Source organism: Meriones unguiculatus, chromosome 4, assembly GCF_030254825.1.
Source record: "Meriones unguiculatus strain TT.TT164.6M chromosome 4, Bangor_MerUng_6.1, whole genome shotgun sequence".
Taxonomy (NCBI): Eukaryota; Metazoa; Chordata; class Mammalia; order Rodentia; family Muridae; genus Meriones; species Meriones unguiculatus.
Window position 1 is genome coordinate 37678805 of NC_083352.1, and position 21242 is coordinate 37700046.

The following is a 21242-nucleotide window of genomic DNA, read 5'->3' on the forward strand; positions in this document are numbered from 1 at the left end:
CTCGATATAACTCCATTTTGAAATAAAGATCTTGACTGGGAACTGAATTCAGGTACTAGGAAATATCACAGAATGAACAACCTGGCAGAAAACAAAGTTAACTCTCCTAGCATCAGCCTCCAGGAAATATAACAGAATAAATGCTTCATAGAAATCGAGACAAACTCCCTGGCAATAATCAATGGGAATCGGTTGGAAATCGGGTGGGAAAATTCTCCCCAATGTTTCAGATGTGGTTTAGAAAAAGCCATTGTGATTATATGCCTTAGCCATTGTGATTGTGTGCCTCAGAAAAGGTCACCCCGCCCTGTTAAACTTCACCCAATTCTGTAACGCCAAGGCTTGTGCCCCCCTGCTTGCTGCCATGGAAACCCCCTGCTCACAGACTTTCCCTTTAAAAATTCTGTTCACTCAGAGCTCGGGGTCCCACTTCTCTACTGCTGCGTCAGTGAGACTTGGGTCCCGAGTTCAAAGGCTCTCGTAATAAAGCTCTCTTGCAATTGCATCGAGTTATCTCCTGGTGGTCTCTGAGGGTCCCGTGAACCTGGCATTACAAAATGACCCAGTGGTAGATCACATCAAGTCATGTTTGTCCCAGCCACCGTGAGTCTGATCACACACACACAAATACATATACTGGGTGTTAGGGAGAAACTGTTGGCTTTCCTCTCAGCATGTTAACTGTCTAATCATGAACAAAGCATTAGGGAAATGACAACAGAATGTTTTATAAAACAACGGACCAGTGTTGTTCAAAGTTGTAAGATTATAAACGTTAATAATTACAATAAGTACGTGGTGGCTCACACCTTTTAGTCTCAGAGCGGGAGAGGCAGATGCAGGTGGATCTCTGTGAGTTTGAGACCAGTCTCATCTGCAGAGAAAATAGTATGTTTCAGGCCAGCCAGGGCTACATAGTATGACAATGTTTTAAAATCAAAACAAAAACCAAACAACAAAAATCCAAGAGATTGTCACAGCCAGAAAGAGGCCAAAGGGACATAACAACTACATCTAATATGGTGTCTTGGATGGTATCCTATGACCAAAGAAGGATATAAGTAAAAATTGAGGAAATCTGACCACTGGACAAATTTTAGGTTAATATTTTGAGACTAGTTTCCTAATAGTAATAAAGGTGTCCTACTACTGTAAAATCTCAGTCATTGTGGAAAGTGAGTAAGGAGTTTATAAGAACTCTGCAATTTTTCATAAACTGGAAACTGTTCTAAAAAGTAAACCTCATAGCCTTTAATCCCAGCTGTCAGGGAGGCAGAGGCAAGCAGATCTATGTGAGTTCGAGGCCAGCCTGATCTACAAAGTGAGTCCAGGATAGTCAAGGCTATACAGAGAAACCCTGTCTCAGAAAAACCAATCAACCAACAAAGCAAACAAACAAAAAGCAAAACCCACTAAAAACTTCCTAAGAAGAAACTGATAAATATGCAAAGAAGAAACTTACTGTTCAGGTAGGAAAAGAATTTCTTAAATTTTAGGTTCTTTTTCTTAACTTTGTGAAGTTTATAGTACAATTATGTGAACCTTGTTTGGTTTTGTTTTTTGTTTTGTTTTGTTTTGTTTTTCGCCTCCCTCCCTACTACTTGAGGCCTAAATAAAATAAAATAAAATAAAATACAGACTTTCTAAATTTGTATCATGTCATGATTTTTGTTCTCTCATTCACTTTTGTTTGTTTTGATTTTTTGTTGGTTTGGTTTTGAGACAGGGCTTTCACTATATAGCTTTGGCTGGTCTGAAACTCCTATTCACCTGCTCTGCCTCCTGAGTTCTGGAATTTAAAGGCGTGATCCCCCATGCAACTATTTTTTTCCCTTTTTTCATTTTTCAAGACAAGGTTTCTCTGTGTAGCCTTGGCTGTCCTGGACTTGCTTTGTAGACCAGGCTGGCCTCGAACTCACAGAGATCCACCTGCTTCTGTCTGCTCATGCTCTGCGTTAACTTACAAGATAACTTTCACCACCTCTCTCTCTCCCATCCCTAGTCACGTGGCATTATTTATGAACCCACCGTGTAACTTTGCTGCGCAGTCCAGAGATGGGATAGCTTTTGAGGATTCATGGCTACATAGTTTTATGTCAACTTGACACAAGCTAGAGGCATTTTCTTAATTAGTGATTGATAGGGGAGGGCCCAGCCCGTTGTGGGTGGGGCTGCCTCTGGGCTTGAGTTCTATCAGAAGGCAAGCTGAGCAAGCCATAGGGAGCAAGCCAATAAGCAGCATCCCTCAATGACCTCGGCATCAGCTCCTGCCTCCAGGTTCTCCCTCTTTGAGTTCCTGTCCTGACTTCTTTCAGTGATTAACTACAAATGCAAAAGTATAAGCCAACTTGCTTCTGGTCATGGTGTTTCACAATAGCAATAGTAACTCTAAGACAATAGGATATGATGTCTATTTTCCAGGTATTTGTAGTTTCATGAGGGACGGGGATAGACTCCTAATCTCACCCTAATCGCAAAAGAGATTAAGCATCAAATTATTCAGTCACTGACACCAGTTCTTCCTTTAACCACACAATAGCCAAGGTCTGGATTAAAAGCATATCTGCTATTATTACTCAATGTGGTTATGGTTCAGAAGACCGTACTGAAAAACAAGACTTTTGTAGCTCAATGGTGTATGTCAACTTGGCACAAGCTAGAGTTATCCCGAAGAAGGGAACCTCAGGTGAGAAAAGTTTCCCATCAGATCTGTCTGTAAGGCATTTTCTTAATTGGCTATTGATGGGGGAGGGCCCAGCCCATCTGGGTGGCGCCACCCCTGGCCTTGTGACAGTCCATGGTACAATGCTGCAGCCGATGATCTTAATTAAACTTTAGACAGGAAGCCATTGTCAAGCTGCCAACTGACCTCCCCTCCCCAGCCCCCCCTTCCCACCCCCCCGCCCAGAGAACTTCAGCTTTGCTTAGTTTCTCTAGAAGACTGGTCGGTTAGTTTTAGACAGATATAGATATGAATATAGCTGGGATTAGCCACATTTAAAAATCAGGTCAAATGCACCAGAGGCTAGAGCAACTGGAGACGGACTCAAGCTTTCCTGGAGAAATCTCTCCGTTGACTCTTTTATAGTGTCCCTCTACAAATTAAAAGTCCCCTGCATTCAGGGTGTGGTGGTCTAAATAGGAATGCCCCCCATATGCTCACAGTAGTGCTATTTGGCAGGGATTAGGAGGTGTGGCCTTGTTGGAGTAAGTGTGGCATTGTTGGGGAAAGAATGTCACTGGGGGTGGGCTTTGGGCTTTCCGTTGCTCAAGCCAAGCTCAGCATTTTCCCCGTCTTCCCGCTGCCTGCCTATCTGGGTGTAGAACTCTCAACTACCTCTCCAGCACCATGTCTACCTGTGTGATGTCATGCTTCCTGCCATGTTGACAGTGGACTAAACCCCTGAACCTGTAAGCCAGCCCCAATTAAATGATTTCCTTTATAGAAGTTGCCATGGTAGTGGCATCTCTTCACAGCAATAGAACATTGACTAAGACACAGGGTTTGGGCCCAAAAGGAGATACCCAGGTTGGGGAAGAAGAGAGGCTAGAAAACCACTGTCAACTGCCAACATGTAATCATAGGTACCCCTTCATATGTTGGAGACCCTCAGAGTGTGGCATTATTTTTAAAACGGCATCTTAATGGAGACTGTCAAGTTAAAAATTAGAGCCTTAGGTTGGACTCATTCTTAATGACTGGGACGAGGAGATTTAGACCACACACTGGAAAGAATGGATAGATGAAGAGACACTGTGGGGTGGGCAGGGGTGGAGACCAGGAAAAGGCAATAAGCAAAGGCAGACGTTTTCAAGCCCGAGAGAGACCTGGAGCAGGCCTGTCCTTTGCAGACCCCGGAAACAAATCTTGCTGACCTTGTACTTTCGTACAATCTAGCCACCGCAACTGTGAGACTACACATTTCTGTTGTTGAAACCACTTAGTTTCCAGTATTTGTACGACTACAGAACCTAGAAAATTCCTGAGGCAGCCCTGGGCTGAAGATTAGTTAGATAATGAGGAAAGGGAGTGGGTTTAGGTTCCAGGGACACGGCTAAATGCACCAAGGAGGTCAAGATTGTTGGGAAATGTGGGTACTGCTACGGTGCCTCCCTCTGGGAGATGGTGAAGAAAATTGAAATCAGCCAGTATGCCCAGGATGCTTTCTTCTTCTGAGGCAAGACCAAGATGAAGAGACAAGCCTTTGGCATCTAGCACCATCGTGCCCGCATTTGAGACTTACCTAGCCTACAATAAATGGGTTAATTTATGTTAACAGGAAATAAAAGGAGAGAATAAAAACTGGGTAAAATCGTGGGTGGAGAGAGAGACTCAAAGAGAAAAGCCAGGGATCAGCCAGCTGGAAATGAATGGGGAGTCTATTTTTCCTCCTCTTAAACAGGAGAGTGTAGACCTGGAAGATACAAATCTTAAGGACCTAGAAGGCATGGTTGCCGTAGACCAATGCTTCTCAGCTTTCCTAATGCTGCAACCCCTTAATACAGTTCATATTGTGGTGACCCCCAAACCATAAAATTATTTCCATTGCTACTTCATAGCTGTAACCTTGCTACTGCCATGAACTGTAATCTAAATATGTGTTTTCTGATGGTCTTAGGCGACCCCTGTGAAAGGATCATTCACCCCCCCCCAAAAAAAGGGGGTTGTGACCTACAGGTTGAGAACGGCTGCTACAGAGGCTGTTGGTGTGTGGGTGGCCTCTCACCAGCATGGCATAGGGACCCTTGCACTCCCCAGGAGGAAGGCCAGAGACACCCAAAGTTCTTATTACCTGCTGAGTCAACTTGAGTATGCTTGTGACTAGAGGGAAGGAATGTTATCTCCCAAGAATGTAGGCCCCATGGTCGTGGAGCCCGTGTTCTAGAAGCAGATGATCTTGAGTTCCAAGACACGTCTTGACCTTTCTAGCACCTGACCGTCCTTCAGGCTTCTCTTCTACAAAAGAGGAGCAATGGTGGGACCGCCTCATAGGGTTACGATGGGCATCGAGTAGAGTTTATTAGCGGTGTCCCCTAGTACATGTGATCTGCTGTTAGAAGTACTGTGACGGTCATTGCCCCTCAGATTCAAAGCAATAGTAGCAAGCCTTCCACCTACAGCTGTTAGCTGGAGGACTGGCCTCAAGCAACTGAGCAGCTGAACCTGTCAACAGTTGTGCTGACCCATTTTCTTCAAAATGTTAGCATGATGTGCATATCAGTTTAGCCACACTGACCAGTTCTGGACACTGACCAACAGTGTCCATTCTAGTGTTTGATCTTCTTAAAGATTATCTTAGAGCTTTGGTGTATAAATTTTTTATTACATTTAATCGGAGGGCACACACGGAAGCAGTGCTCACAACCTGCAATTCCGCACATTGAGGATTGCACTCAGATCATCAGCCCTGGCGACATGGATGTGCCTTTTACCCAGTGAGCCATCTTGCTGGCCTTGCATTGGCCTTTGGACGCCAAATCTCAAGGGATCTGTCAAGTCCACAGGGCCAAGGCTGAGCGGGGCAGACAAGCCTTTGGAAATTGGCAGGTGGACATCGTCCTTGAGCAACGTCCAGTCTGCTTGACACTCTAACGACCCCCGGGGCCTGGGTTGTCCAGAGATGTGTCAGGGCCAGGACATTGCGGAAGTCCAGTCTTCCTAGCCAAGCATTGTGGCGAAACCTGGGGTAAGGACCGTGGTGTAACTGGATTAAAGGGGGTCGTGATATCGGTGGTAAAGAAAGATGGGAAGTCTTCAGCCACCACGGTCCCTCAAAGCAGAGAGGCCATGCCAAGAAGTCAGCTGAGCAGTGTTGAGGACGGAAGAGCTAAAGGGCACCTACAACACTCCAAAGCATCACAGTATCAGGGTTCAGGAGACTCTGGAATCGAGATATAGATTTACCCTTTGCCCTTCCTTAGATTCGTTGTGAAACTAGAGGGCAGTTTGCCTGATTGTAGTGGCTTTTGCTTGCTGACAGCCAAGCGCGCTCTTGGACCTCAAAAAGGCCACGCCTACCCTGCGGCCTTAGAAGGAGGGGCGGGGTTGGCTGGATTGGGCGGGGCCTGAAGGGGAAGAACCGAGTTTTGAGGGGCGGAGCGAACCGGCAAGGAGGCGGGGCCCAAAGAAAAGCGCCGGAGCTGGTGGGCGGGGCCTGAGAGGAGCGGCGGGTCTGAGGCGGCGGATCAGGCCACGCGGGGCGGGGCTCGAGAGGCGGGGACGGCGCCGAGGGGGCGGGGCCCGAGGGGAGCGGCGGGCGCGAGGGGGCGGGCCAAACCCGACCTGTGCGGCGGGAGGGGCGGAGCTGGCGACGGGGAGCGGGCGCTCTGGAAGATGGGGCGGGGGAGGGGCCTGCGGGCGGGGCGGCGCAGCGCGGCACGCGCACCGCCAGCAGCCCGGCCCTGCTGCTGCTGCTGCAACGCCGGTGGCGCAGCCAAGAGAGCAGCCGCCGCCGCGACTCCTTAAATAGCGTCGCGACCCGGCGCGGGGCAGTTCGTGGATTGCCGTGACAGCCGCCTGCGGAGCGGCCGGGGCGGCGGAGGAGGTGAGTGCGCCGGCCGCGGGGGGCCGCGTGTCGGCTGAGGCGCCCCGAGCCGGGCCCGACGCTCCGACAGCCGCCCCGCGGCTCTGCGGGACGTTCCGCTTTTCCGGCCTGGGCTCCGCGGCCTCGTTCCCTTGAGCTCCGGGAGGCGCCCGGGCCGCCGCCGCTTCCGGTGCCGGGGCCAGGGCTCCCCGCGGGCCGTGCGCGCGCGGGGCTGGTGCACCGCCGGTCTGGACGCGCCCCGCGGCGGGGTCCCCGGCTGGCGTGGCGGCGGGGACCTGCCCCGCCTCGGCTCGCGGGCCCGGAGGTGGTCCTGCCCGCCGGGGACCCTGCCGTCGCGGCCACCGCATCTCCGTGCCCCGGAGGCAGGGATGGCGAGGCGCGCTCCGGGCGCGCGTGGAGACTGACTGTCCCGGTGCGGCTCTGTGACGCGCCCCTGCGCCGAGCGTTCGAGGAGGGTCAGAGGCAGCGCTCCGAGCCCGATGTCATAAGTAGAAATTCTCGCGGTGTCTCCAAGAGGAGCGCCCACAGCCACAGCACGCAGTGGTGATGGAGTCATTGATTTAAGGCAATCTGGCTTTTAAGTTGTTTTTTTTTTTTTTAAATTAGGGAGCAAAAATGGTGTTTATCACCCTAAGGCATAGACAGCAGTTGCTGTTAGGGGACTTGAAAGAACACGTGGATTAGAATCTAGAGAAAGAAGCTCCATCTAAGCAGTCTATTATGCCAGGGTTTGCAGACCATCTTTCCACTCCACTCAAGCTCATGGTGACGGAGCCTAGGTAAAAAAAAAAAAAAAAAAAAAAAAATGGCCATTAAGCTTCATCTTAGAACGTGAGTATCCATCTGTACTCATTCCTTTAGGACTTGACGTTTGATTGTTTCTCGTGCACAGTTAAAAACGCAACCTGTGGTGTATCCCAATGAAAATGACTAGCCTTTTAATCCACCGAAGTTTGACCTGATGGTCTGCAGCGGGCAGGGTTAAGACCGCGGAGCTAAAAGGAACCGTCAGTTTGGAGCAACACCGGTGTGGTGTGATAAAAGCAGAAAACAAACACAACCAGATCACCAGATCCTGCGGAGGTGTTCTTGCTTGTAGTTGAACTGAGAAATCCCTTTTTCTGGTGTGAGGCTGGTTCTTTTGTGAAAGGTCAGCCTTGAGATGAAAATGTCTTGATAAGCTAAAATTATATGACTAGGTAAGGAAAAAATAAATAAAAGCAGCACACCGTATTCACTCACCTTTTCTAAATTTACTGTAAACAGACAAAACTAAAAAAAAAAAAAAGCTGAAAAAAACAGAAAAACCTCCCCACCCTCGACTATAAGCATTTCCCCAATATTTCCTTCCTGTCTTTGTTATTTATATTTTATCCGTTTATTATTATTACTGCCTGACTGAAATCTCTGGGCCTTGCAAGTTTTGACATTTAACACATGGCACGTGACAAATGCAGGTAGAGACAGGTTATCTGTTTATACCATACAGGGACTTTTCAGCTACCTCTAGGTTTCTGAGTTAAGTGTGGAATAACCAAAAGCGAGCCAGCTCGAATGTCTACAGCACATCTTTAGTTTTGATGTGTTGATCTATTTTTGTTTTTAATCTAGTGTGGTGTGTTTCTGTGCTTAGAGTAGGGCTCCCCTCCCACCCCAGAAAGATCAGGTGGTTTTGTCATTCATATTATAGAGATTTTGTCTTTCTCCCTGTGGCGTTTCTGCTATTGTTGTTCTTAGACTGTGGGATGCCTACGGTAATTTTTAGACATTCATACTCAGTCATTGCAGAGATTCATTTGGTTCTAAGCTGTTTCATTTGTTGGGTAAGCTTACCCATTGCTCCTCTGCATGCACTGTCTCTTATGACTAAATTCTGTGTGAGTTTCACCATTAGAAATGTTGTATGGGAAGGCAGAGGCAGGTGAATCTCTATGAGTTTCAGGCCAGCCTGGTCTACAAAGTGAGTCCAGGACAGCTTAAGGCTACACAGAGAAACCCTATCTTGAAAAACAGGAAAGAAAGAAAGAAAGAAGGAAAGAAGGAAAGAAAGAAAGAAAGAAGAAAGAAAGAAAAGAGAAAGAGGCAGCTCACAGCTGTGAGTTTCCTGAAACCTCTTTAAACCTGACTGTTCAGCCCAGATAGATAAAGGAGCCTGAATCTTCAAGGTGAAGGTCTTCAGTCCAAATTAGTAGTTAGACAAATACTTGAGGGTTATAATGCACGTCTGGCATTATTGCCTGGAGGGTGGCTGCCAGTGCACAGAGCTGATTCCGAAGCTGCTGTGCTTCTTGCTTTAGGTTTCAACATCTTCGTACTTTGAGGGGCTTCAGAGAAAGAAAAGCAAGCCCTAAAGTACTAGCTGTACTTGGACAACCTAGAAAGTAGAGGCAGTTTTATCAGTGTTTGAGATGGTACTCTGAGATTCTCATCTTCATAAAATGCTGAATGTCAACTCCTAAGAAATATTAGTTTGTGTAGTCCTAGGGTGATGGGTAATGTGGACAAGGGAAAGAGAAGTCACATGAATAAGTTATGTTAATTTTTCCACCTTGTTCTCCCTGATGTTTATTATTCTTAACTGTTAGACGCAGTTGTATTCAGTCAGTTGTAACCTTTGAGGAATCAAGGGAAGGAGGGGTTGGGGTTGCCATTCAGTGGTCCTGTTCTTGTTCTTTGCCTGGGTAGGAGGGGTGCCACTTTAACCTGGAGGTGCATGAAGGCTGTACTCCCTCAGGATAGGAGGGGCTGCTGGAGAACAGCTATATCCTATATCCTGTCTGAGATTTCAAAACCAGTGGCTGAATTCACATAGGAGCCCGGGTTAGTTTTCTTTATGGATTGTTTGCTAGTCTTTAAGTTTTAAGTAAAAATGTGAAAGCTGCCTAAATATCTAAGTCAAAGTGTAGTTTTACTTTTTCCATAGTAAAACTTAAATAATTTTAAGGTGCATGTTGTCATTTTAAGTTGAACATTTTGACAATTCATTTTTTTCAACATAACCTTTATTTTTCTTTTATGTGAATGGATATTCTGCCTGCATGTACGTCTGTGCACCATATGCATGCTGAGTCTAGAAGAGGGCTTTGGATCCCCAGGAACTGTAATTACAGATGGTTGGGGGCTGCCTTGTGGATGCTGGGAATCAAACTCAGGTTCTCTGGCAAAGCAACCAATGCTCTTAACTGCTGAGCCATCTCTCCAGACTGACTATTCATTTTTAATCTCCTCTGTTACATAGTGATCTTTCCCCCAGATTGGTTAACATTTTTTAAATGAGTTTTGAAGATTATTACTTTTAATTTATTCATTACTCTCTTTTTGTTGTTTATTTCAGAGCAGTTTACCAAGCTCTCTTCTTTAGTTAAACATACATGTGTTTAAAAGAAAGCTTTTTTAAAAAACTCTTATGATTTTATAACTTAGTTGAAAATTATTAATGAATTGGTTTTAATGGACTTTTGAGTTCATGTGTTTTAGTGAAAAGCTGTTGAAAGAAGATTTTGTGGTTTGGAAAGATAAATGGAAAGAAGTTAGGGCATCAAAAAAAGTGTGGTTTGCCTTCTAGAGCATCTCCCCATTTCAGGTGCGACTTCTGATAAATGTATTATCTACCCATTTGCAGAGTTTTGGCTGCTGTAGAAATTGGCACTTTCCACTTGGGTTTGTTGAAGGAGAAGTGCCTGTAGCCACGAGGTCAGAACACCACTGATTAAGCAGAATTAAGAAAAAAGCTGCAGCAGGACTGGATTGTCCTTTTGGGCTTCAGTTTAGGGGCAGGAATAGCGACAATACTAGCCAATAGGTTACGTTCTTGGTGCCTCGCATATGGTAGTCCCCGAGCAGCCCTGTGAGGCAGATCCTGTTTTTTTAGGCTCTATGACAGTGGTTTTCAACCTACCTAATGCTGTGACCCTTTCATACAGCCCCTCCTACTGGGGTGACCCCCAACCATAAAGCATTTTCTTTGCTGCTTCGTTACTGTAATGTTGCTTCTGTTATGAATTGTAATGTAAATATCTGTGGTTTCTGAGGGTCTGAGGTGACCTCTGCGAAAGGGTCATTCGACCCTGAAAGGAGTCAAGACCCACAGGTTGAAGACCTACTTCTATGAGCTTTAGAGATTAACTTGCCTCAGGCAGGATTTGAGCCTAGGCCTCCTGGCTTTGGGGCCTGTACTCTGGAGTGCTTCTTTCTCTCTTCTATCCCTCAGGACCTAGGTTTCTCAGGCCTGGAAAGTTCTGCTCACCTAGTGACAAAGCCTGTCAGTCCATTGACTGTTTCTATCATTTGCAGTCAGTAGTGAATTTTCTCCTCCTAACACCTGAGTTCCGAGAGATAGCTGCTTGGTTCAGCATAGTTCAGTGTGTGATAGAGATCATTTACTGCACAGCCGTGACTTTTAGAGATTTAAAAAGTCAAAGGCCCCATCTGCCTTTGGACTAGGCCTTGGAAGCCTGGAGCACAGTCAGGGTGTGTGATCAGTGCATTAAGTGTTGAGGAGGCCAGGGGAGGGGACAGGGCCCTAGCGTAGTGCAGATGGTGGAGGCAAGCACGCCAGTAGGAGATTGGCCTCGCTGCAACACATGGCCTAGTGGTATTGTTGAAAACATCTAAGAGACCGGAGAATGGAGTCCTCCGGATTCAGAGCTCGTAGGTCCTGTGGCATTGCCCAGTGATTATGACCGCATTGTCTTCCTGGCTAAACTGCAGAACTGGAAGCCATGGGCTAAATATAACAGGGTCGCTGTAGGTGAAGGTGGGCGAGCACGGGGGGTGGAGGGGAATCCACGCACTGTCACTTCTACCTCTTGGCACTTCAGAGCCCCTTCAGATAAACCCCAACCTCTGAAGCAGCCCAGCTCCCTCATCTCACTGATCCAGTAGCTGTGGTGCAGGGAGAGAGTATGACTCAGTCAAGGTTACACAACTTGCCTTCCCCTCTGGCCAACACATACACACACACACACACACACACACACACCCCCCACAGAATTTGTTCCCGGGCCCTGGGCCCATTCGAGGAATGGCTGGCCCCCAGTGTTGTTGTCCTTGACTTGATGTCCTGAGACTCAGGCAGTCAGCAGGCTTCTGCTTATTGTAATCTCTCCATCCAACACTTCCCAGCATGCACCTGTTTCTTCCTTGCATTCTTAGTATGTAAGTTCACAGTCTGTGATCTCCAGTTTAGACAGCAGAAGCTCTTATTCAAAAGGAAAACTAAAAAAACAAACAAAAGAAACAAATCCAGGCATGGTAGCACCTGTAATCCCAAGTATTGGGAGGCTGAGTGAGGAGAGTCACAAATTGGAGGTCAGACTGGGTAAGTTTCAGGTTAGCCTGGGCTAGAGATGAGACCCCATCTCAAAATTGAAGAAAAAAAGGGGAGGGGGTGATCATGGTTATGAAAGAAGAGGGTAGCTTTTTTTTCTGAAGTAGAATTTGAGCGAAGAAAACATCAGGGTCCCAAATCTGTCTTTAGTTTAGTCTTTCAAGGGCTTTTACACTTGGCTCGAGTACGCTATTTTCCCTGCCCGTCTCAGAGTCCCATCAATTGGGACATCAGGACAAGACCTTGGGGGTATGGGGCTGAAGGATCCATGCACCCCGACACTCTGTGAGCTGTCCAGATAAGTGAGCTGCTAGCCTGTATCCTAGAAAGAGGCGCAGGCCTCCAAGGCCCTGTGTGTCTGTGTCTACACTGGCCCTTCTAGAATGCTGATCATTTTCTCAAGTTCTTTCCTTGGAGAGTTGCTGCTCAGAGCTACTCTTCCTCATGTGACTCTCAGATCTCTCATACATTGAGGGTCCTCTGACCCTCAGCGAGGAAGCACCTGTAACCAAACCGGTGGACAAAGCGTTGAGGTACATCTACACCAGTTAAAAAACAGTTGCCGTCCCAAAAGTCTCAACCGCTAATTCTGCAACTGGAATCTTTCCCACTGGTCATTTAATATTTTGGTTAGCATCCCTGCCTCTGACTTGCATGTGTCTTAGTATGTGTGTATGTCTATCTTCCTCATATGAGCACTTCAACCATGCTTGGCAAGAAGGAGACCTAGTCATTTCCACATTTTCAGAAATGCTGCTGGGCCCTGGACTGATCCGAAGAGGGACTGAAACTAGCTATTGTCCTTGACTTGTGTCCCCAAACCCAGACAGGGGGCAGAGTCTGCATCTTCTCACGTACTCTCTGAACAGTGTCACCCAGTGGACACTTGCTCCTTGCTTCGAGACTTCGTACCACCGGCTGAGGCTAGAGTCTGCACCTCCACATAGACAGGGAAGGCTCTTAGTTAAAATGAAGAGGGGGGGGTGTGCTGGGAGGAAGGGGACAGCTGCTCTTCCTGAAGCGAAGCTCCGATCAAATCCTTCCTGAGCAGAAATGATCAGGGCTCTCCGCTGTCAGGCCCCAAGCTTGTCTGTTGGGGCTCCCTTCTATAACATGGCCTTAGCCCGCTGTCTCCCAGCATTTGATAGAGTGCCTTATCCCTAGTCAACCCTTCCTGATGTCTTGGTGATTGGGAGACATAAAGATACTGTCCCCTGATGATAATATATATTACCTACCCTGCTAAGCTAGATCTTAGCAGTTAAGATCAAGGCGCTGAAAAATTTGTGGACCAAAATGAGTGCCTCATGGAGGTGAACTTTGGGTTTAAGAATACAGCTCAGTAGTAGTTCCTGTTGTTCGGTGAGGATGAGAAACAGGTGGTTCTGGGTTTCTCAGGATGTGGGAAGGAGATTAGTGTCCAATTCTAGATAATCTTACATAACTGTACCAGAGTCGTCACTTACCTGGTATTCCTGCTTTAAAGGTGTGCCTTGTTTCCATGCCAGGACTTATACTGGTCAAATAGGCATCTGCTTCCTCTGTGCGACAGTTACCCACATCGCACTTCAGGCAGGCTGTGAAGCATTCTAGCATGTGGAGCTGACAGGGACCTTACGTGTCACCAGTCCAGCCAGGCAACCCGTAGAGGCCAGATCTAAAAGCCAGAGGTATAGCCGAGCAGTCCTGAGGCCTGGCTTACCCTTTGAAGACAGGGCCAGTCTGCTGTTCTTTCTTGACATGAGTTGGAGATGAATTCGGGATTGCAGAGTGTAAGGAAGGTAAGGATACTTACCCATTAGAGGTAGGGGCTAAAGCTATAGGATTCCCAGACCAAGACTGATGTCCCCACACAGGGCCAGCATCTGAGGGAACAGGTGAGCCTCGCCAGGCAGGTGCCAGGGAGGCTGCTGAAGGCTCTCTGGAGACTGAGGGTAGTTACAGTCACTCTTGGTTGGGAGGCAGCTGGGCCACATATTAGAATGCAAGACTGGAAATATTAGAACTAGTATATATATAATCTTTCTTTAAATCCATATTTGTCTCATGGCCATAAAACATTTTAGAGGATATGAATGAAAGCATGTACTTATTACAGGTGCATTTATTCATCACCAGTTGGGATGCGTTAGACGTATAGAGAACAGGAAATTGTCTCCTTCTCTGCTTCGGGCCTGGCAGTAGACCTTTGAGGGCCACTTACAAAAGGTGACTTTTTATCAGAGAGGGGTGGATATAAACTGGAGCTACTCTCGGAAACGAGGTTCTGATCCAAGTGAGAAAGTGTGTCTGACTTCAGGTGAGTTGGTAAAAGACAGTGTGTTTTGATTTTGTTCTGCAGACTTTTTAGTTTGATTAGACAAGCCCTTTGTTTTTTTTCTCTGGTTTAAAACCGTGTCTCCTGAGGCTAGGGCCAGCTTGGGACATCGTAGGTAGAAAATGAATATTTGCCAACTGAGTCCATGGACCTGTGTCTTGCATGGAAATTAAATATTGTGCTGGATTGGCTGCTCCGAGTCAACATTTAACTTGGCTACCTTTGTTTAGATCTTTGGGCCGTTGGCAGGTTAGACTTGCTGCCGCCCCACAAATAATTTTTTTTAACCTATAGAGGCAGAGAACTGTTGACAACTCAGAGTGTCTCCTGAGTGACAGGATGTGTGGAATTTGCTTTAAAATCCTTTAAAAAAGAGAGAGAGAGTGCGTAATAAAACAATATTAGCAAAACTGTTGCTGCGATGGAAGCTGACTGAAAGGCAAAGAGTATATGGTAATTGTATTGTACTGTGTGGTGTGTTCAATAGACTTGGGGACTTTTGTAGCAAGCATTTAAACTAAATATAATGGGATTGAAAAGAGCCCCAGACTTAAGTAACTTTATGCCAGGCAGATAGCAACCAAACTTGGCATTTATTCTTGTCTTTTTTTCCTGTGCTTTCCATGGTAGGTCATTGTTCTGTAGTCTTCTGTAACTTAACATTTGTTACGTTTTTAGCTTCCCAAAGCGAGCCACCTCTTCTTATGGTTACCTGAACTCTGTGTAATCTTAGCTAGTGTCCCGTGGTGTCATGGATACCTCTCATGCCTCCCTATACAATGAGCAAAATCTTGCTTAACCTGTCCTCTGCTTCACCTGTTGCTTTCTCTAATTCCACCACTGTCCACAAGGACATAGGGGCCCGTGCTCTTTAAAGGTACCATTCAATCTTGAGAAGCCTCACGGCTTAAAAACATTCTAAAGATTCTATTTGTTTCTGCTTTTTAAATTACCTGTTGAGGTCTGGTAAAGCCTAAGGGGGACTTCTCTAACCATGTGAGCGACTGGTCTTCGCTAGTTTGGGGGTAGGGAAGGGGGGAGTCTGTGATTGTATGCAGTCTGAGACTCACACTTTGTTGGGCTAGGCCATTTCTCTAGTTGACAGTTACTCTGAAGCCTTATTCTATTTTAAGAGGTGTAAGTAACCCTACCCAACCTGTGCCCTCTTGAGCCTTCTTATCCAGGTCACTGCTATTTGATAGCTGCGACCTCTGAGTCACTGGGCCCTGTGGGCTCCTTGAGGACAAGGCCTGAGTCTGTTCTGTCTTTCATACTGACCTGCAAGGACACAGCTGACTGTGGAAACTAAGCGCTCTGGGGTGGAGTGGAACCTCCAGCAGCTCTTCCATAGCCTGCTGACAGGAATAATGGCCCAGGAGACAGTCTCCCGAACTGAGGCTGCCAGTTCCTAACCTGCCCCTAACTGCCTCCTGTAGGCTTCCTGCCTGCCTCCTTGCTCTCCATATGGCCTGGCTTTCATGGGTGTCTCCCTACCCCCACCTGTCTTTGACTGTTTAGATTTGGCCCAGTTCCACCTTGGCCTCTACTCAGCCCTCTGGTGGCCTCCAGCTCATACGTAGAGTGTTCTCTGCCCCCCGGATGCTTGCAGCAACATGGCCCTACCACATTCTTCCTCCTGGAGGCCCTTCCCAGCTGCCTTGTGTGCTGGGGGTGTGTTTGCCTCCATTGTTCTCCTGAACTTGTGGAAGGTGGAGAAAGCACTGCTAGGGTTTCATCCTCCTGGCAATGACCTTCTGTTTGCAAAGGGCTAATGGGGAAGTTTTATGTCCCTACAATGTTGAGAGGGTTGTTTGGTTTACAGTGAGGTCCTCTCCGAAGGAACACATCTGTGGAGGTTGCTCCCAGGGCTTGTGGGGGCCCGCAGCAGGCCACAGCTCAGGACACACAGTGAAGGCTTAGAAGTGTTTTCTGAGAGGTTTACAGCCCATCTGTCATTCCTTAGTAAGGGCAGGTTACCACCCTAAATCCTTTGTGGAGCAGGTGGAAAATACATAAATACAAAAGAACATTAGCCAACCTGAACCCAGTTATATCTTGTTTATTGAAAATATAGTTAGTGGTTGATATGGCAAATTTTATGTTATACATTCACCACAGTTAAAAAGCTGGGGGGAGGGCGGAGCCCAATGTAAAGCATAATAAAATAATAAAACCGTTTACAGGTCTACTACCATAGACCTGGTTGGCTTTTATGATTTATTTTTAAGTTGTGTGGTATGTTTGTGCCTGCATGTCTGTGTAGGTGTGTCTGTGTGTGTTTGTATCTGTACGTGTGTGCAGGTGACTGCCGGTGTCCACAGAGGGCAGAGGTGTGTGTGTCTGTGTATCTATGTCTGTGTCCTTGTATGAGCATGTATGTGTAGGTGACTGCTAATGTCCACAGATGGCAGAGGCCTTGGCTCCTCCTGGTGCTGGAGTTGCAGGTGGTTGTAAGCTGCCCAAGACTGGTGCTGCAAACAGAACTCAGGTTTTCTGTAGGAAAAGTACATGCTTTTAACCACCGAACCATCTTCTATCTCTACCTGGAATTTCAAGGGGTAGGTGGAATCCTGTTGATTTGGTCTTGATGACAAGGTGACTCCACCATCTTTTTTTTTCTTGGAGGGGCCAACATGGCTCTCTTAACACAAAGGGAAGTGATTTCCCACTGTTCTCACCCGCTTCCCCATCTTTGTGCCTCTGAGGCTCACACAGGCAGAAGTCCTGCTCATGACTGTGCAGCTCATCTGAACACAGCCGGTACTTGGAATGGGACCGTTTATACCTGAGTCCAGGATTCTTTCCCCGTTTCTCTGCTGTGTAATTCCATAGTCACTGCTGGAAGATATGTGCTGTGGGCAAAACATCTGAGGGGATCTGGAAAATTGGGCCCCCTCTCAAACACATCTGCAGGCCCTCAGGGAAGAAGCCTTCCTGCCCAGCTGGGCTCCAACCCTGGCTATGACAACTGGATGGGAGGTCTATTCTTGTGGGTTGTTTTAGGTGCAAGAGGAATTTTATTTCCTCCTTAACCTGCTACCGTAACAGGCTCTACTTGTGTTGCCCAATACCCCAAGACAGTGCTGTCATTCTCTTCAACCTCCAGTCTCGTAGACATAATTAGGACTCAGCCTGGTTCAGGTATCACCTGACATAACCTGCCCTATCAGATGCAGTAGATGATGAGAAGTTTAAGCTCTAGGAGACCCTTCTCTCTTGCTTCCTTAAGAAGAGTTGGGTTACAAGTTCATGTTCTTCCTGAGCCTTTGTCAGTAAGGCTTTGTTATGACCTCTGTACCGAAATGGAGCAGTGTTAACTCAATTAATACTTTAAGATCTTATTAGCCTGTGTATTTAATTATATATAATGGGTTTCATTGTGATATTGTCATACATGTGTATAATATGTTGCAGTCATGGTCACCCACCCCTGCTGCCCTCTTTCATCTCCTTCTCGCTCCCACTAACTCCCTCCCTCCTCCCACCTAGCCCCTCTTCTACTTTCCCATTTGCCTTTTCCTGACCCAGTGAGCTCCATGAGTACTGTCTGCAGGGATGCATGATTCTTTGCAGGAGCGTGAGCTCCTTGTCAGTGGTTCCATCACTGAGGAAAGTATCTCTCCGCACTTTGTCACACATTATTCATGTACATACTATATCAATATTTGAGGACAAGTGGGGTAATCTTCTTCGCTTAGGGGTGCTGTTCACAGAAATAGTTCTTGAATACACCTGACTCAAGCTTAACCTTGCTGTCCCACGTAAAGGGCTTCATAGGACCTGGGTATCTCCACACACATAGATCTTCTGTGTCTGTGTGGAAAGGGAGGGGACTGAGAGCTCTGTTCTCTGTTGAGTCTGTGCATATCATATGCTCTGGGGAATGCTGAACAGGCCCCATAGCCAGCTTCCTGTACATCTCAGCCACCCACCCAGCTTTCCTCATCAGAGTCCTCTGTTGCTGCAGCCCCAGGCTGAGAAGCCCAGTGTGTTTCTCTGGTTTGCAGGGTTCTGTTTTGTCGTAGAACACTCCCCCAGTATGGCACACCGGGAGCCCTCTGTTCTGTCATTTGCTCATGGACTCTGAGCCCCTTGATTGTACTAAACTGATGAGGAGTCACATCCCTAAATACCTGAGGGCTGTTTTCCTTCGTGTTGACAAACTTCTCAGGAAGTGAATTGCTTAGAAAAACATAAAGCGTCATGGGGACTGGGCAAGAGAAAACTTTTACACAGACTTTTAAGTCATTGTCCTCCCAGCCACTGCAAAACACCTGCCATGGAGTTTCCCTTGCTACTGGGAGAAGGAGGAGTGCTGAAATTTAAGAACACCCCGGATTCTCTTTCCTCTTTGGAGTCACCTGTGTGAACACATCTCTTTCAGTGATTTTTTTGTTTTGTTTTGTTTTACTGCAGTAAAGAAATAGTGAGACTCCCAGAGGGTCACCCCCTCTTTAGTTAAACACTAAGTGCTGCTCTGGTCTGGGCACTGTATTAAGCACCATGCAGGGGGAGACAGAAGGCACTCCTGAGTAGTTCCTGAGGGCCACAGACCAGGAGTGTCTAGCAGGAAACACTAAGAACCTCACCGAGGCCACAAAGAAGGTGACCCCAGGGCTCAGCCGGAGGACGAGCCACTGCTTATCTTACAGGAGGTCCTGTAAGAACTTGTGAGAGAAAGTGGCCTGTGGCCTGCCCAGTAGGGTTGCACATCATCAGACAGGTCTCAGACAGTGAGGGAGGGAGAGGCAGAGCAGCCACAGACTAGAGGAGGATTTTCTTTAGGAAAGGCTGGGAGGGCATGTAAAGGGTAGGTGCGAATGCTCAGTCGAGGACCTGAGGCAGCATTAGACTGTGAAGCCTGTTCCCGTGGCTGTGCGGGGTCAGAGATCCAGCAGGGGAGCCTCTCCAGAGAACTGTGACCACCCCAAAACCTTTGACCTTGGCTGTGGAGGAGGTAAGGCTTTGGGGACCTGGAAAGCTGGGTCTGGTCTCAAATTCCGGTTATGATCAATGTTCCCACCATTCATTCTCCCAGGCCCTAAAACTCAGCTCTCCAATTCTGTTTTTGTTTTAATTTATTTTTATTTTATGTAAATTGGTGTTTTGCCTGCAAGTATGTCTGTGTGTGGCTGTCAGACCTTGGAGTTAGACAGTTGTCAGCTGTCATGTCAGTGCTAGGAATTGAACCCAGGTTCTCTGGAAGAACAGTCAGCGCTCTTAGCCGCTGAGCCATCTCTCTAGCCCCGTGCTCTCCCAATTCTTTATCTTTTATTGCCAGTTATTTACCAAGTCTCTGCTTTTTATAAATTGTTTGGAATTTTTTTCCAGTAAAGCACATCTAATGTGAAAATTACACTTGAACTATTTTAAAGTGTATGGTTGCCCAATGGCACTAAATGAATTGTGTAAGTGTCACCACTGTCCAGCCTCACGGTTTTCATCACCCCAAACAAAACCTCTGCAGCTATTGGGCAACGTCCCTCATATCTCGCTCCCCTGTCCCCAGCCCCTGGTAACCTCTGTTCTACTTTCTGTCCGTGAATTTGCTGATTCTGTGTGCCTCATGTAGATAAGATCATATTTGCCCTTCCCTTTGCCTTATTTCACTTAATTTGATGTTCATTCATATTACCTGTGCTGTGGTGCTTTCCTGATTTTTCTTTGAAAAGCCGAATGCTGATCTGTTGTATGTGTGTGTGTGTGTATATATATATATATATATATATATATATATATATATATATATATGCCTATATATACCTCAGCCTACTTATTCATTCCTCTGGTGGTGGGCATTTGGGTTCGGATACTGCCTTTTAAAAGCATCGTGTATTGAGGCTTTTTGTCATTAGCAGCATGACCTCCCACCCCGCCTGGACTCGAGTCCCCTTGCCTGGGTGGCAGCACTTGACTGCTCAAGGTCCATAAACTTTGACATCAGACTGGCTTTTGACTTCTTAATCCTTTCCTGAGTGGAACAGGAGCAGGCATGTCCTGTTCTTTGTATGGATGGGAAAACCACCTCATCCAGTAATGAGAAGGCCATGATGAAGATCACATTTAGTCGCGTGTGTAACTGCATAGTCCAGGCCTGATATGCTCTCAGTACTCAGCTGACACGCACTCTGAAGCACATTGGAGCTAACGCGCGGAGAGATGGCTCAATGGTTAAGAGCACTGGCTGCCCTTCCAGAGGACCCAGGTGTGGTTGCCAGCACCCACATGATGGCTCACAACTCTGACTCCAATTCTAGGGTATCTAACACCTCTTCTGGCCTCTGAGGGCTCCAGGCTGAACATGGTGCCCTCAGGCAAAAACACATAAAATACAAATAAATAAAGAAACGTTAAAAAAGATCATGTCTCGCTGGGCGGGGGTGGCTAACGCCTTTTATCCTAGCACTCAGGGGGCCGAGTCAGGCAGATCTCTGTGAGGTCAAGGCCAGCCTGGTCTACAGAGCTAGTTCCAGGACAGCTAGACAGAGAAACCAGTCTCAAAAAAACAAAACAAAAAATTCGACTCAACTTTCCCCAAATACCCTCCTTCCCCTCTCCTATCCAGTCTGACTTCGTTAGTTTGTTCCAGGCTTATTCATCAATAGTGTTAGACCTAAGAGGAAAGTTGCTTCCTGCTGTCCTGTGTCTGTGCCTACCTCGCAAGGGCCAGCTTGTACGTTCACCATGCAGCTCCCTTAAGGTCCTTGCTGCTGTCTCTTGTAGTGCTGCCTTGTTATGCCCTCTGTCTTGTGTTTGTATTCCAAATCTCAGTTCCCAGACTGGTTTTTCTCAATTTGTCCTCTCTCTAAAATAATTCTGGCACTTCACTGCTCCAAGGGGAGGTTTTTCTCCAGTCCTTTATTCAGCTTTTTTTTAAATTTAATTAAAATTTTATTTTTTATATTAATTAGTTTATTCACTTTGTATCCCAACTGTAGTTCCCTTCCTCACTCCCTCCCAATCCCACCCTCCCTCCCTCATCTCCTCTCTGCCCCTCTCCAGGTCCACTGATAGGGAGGTCGTCCTCCCCTTCCCTCTGACCCTGGCCTAT

General features: G+C 47.0%; 1 protein-coding gene across 1 annotated transcript in view; it reads left to right on the forward strand.

Annotated features, from left to right (window-relative positions):
• Positions 1 to 6387: 6387 nt before the first annotated feature.
• Acsl1 (acyl-CoA synthetase long chain family member 1) overlaps positions 6388 to 21242 on the forward strand; it is a 65334-nt gene continuing 50479 nt past the window's right edge. Inside the window, exon 1 of the mRNA XM_021650763.2 lies at positions 6388 to 6545. The gene's annotated coding sequence lies outside the window, so the exon portion shown is untranslated. The remainder of the gene's footprint in view (positions 6546 to 21242) is intronic.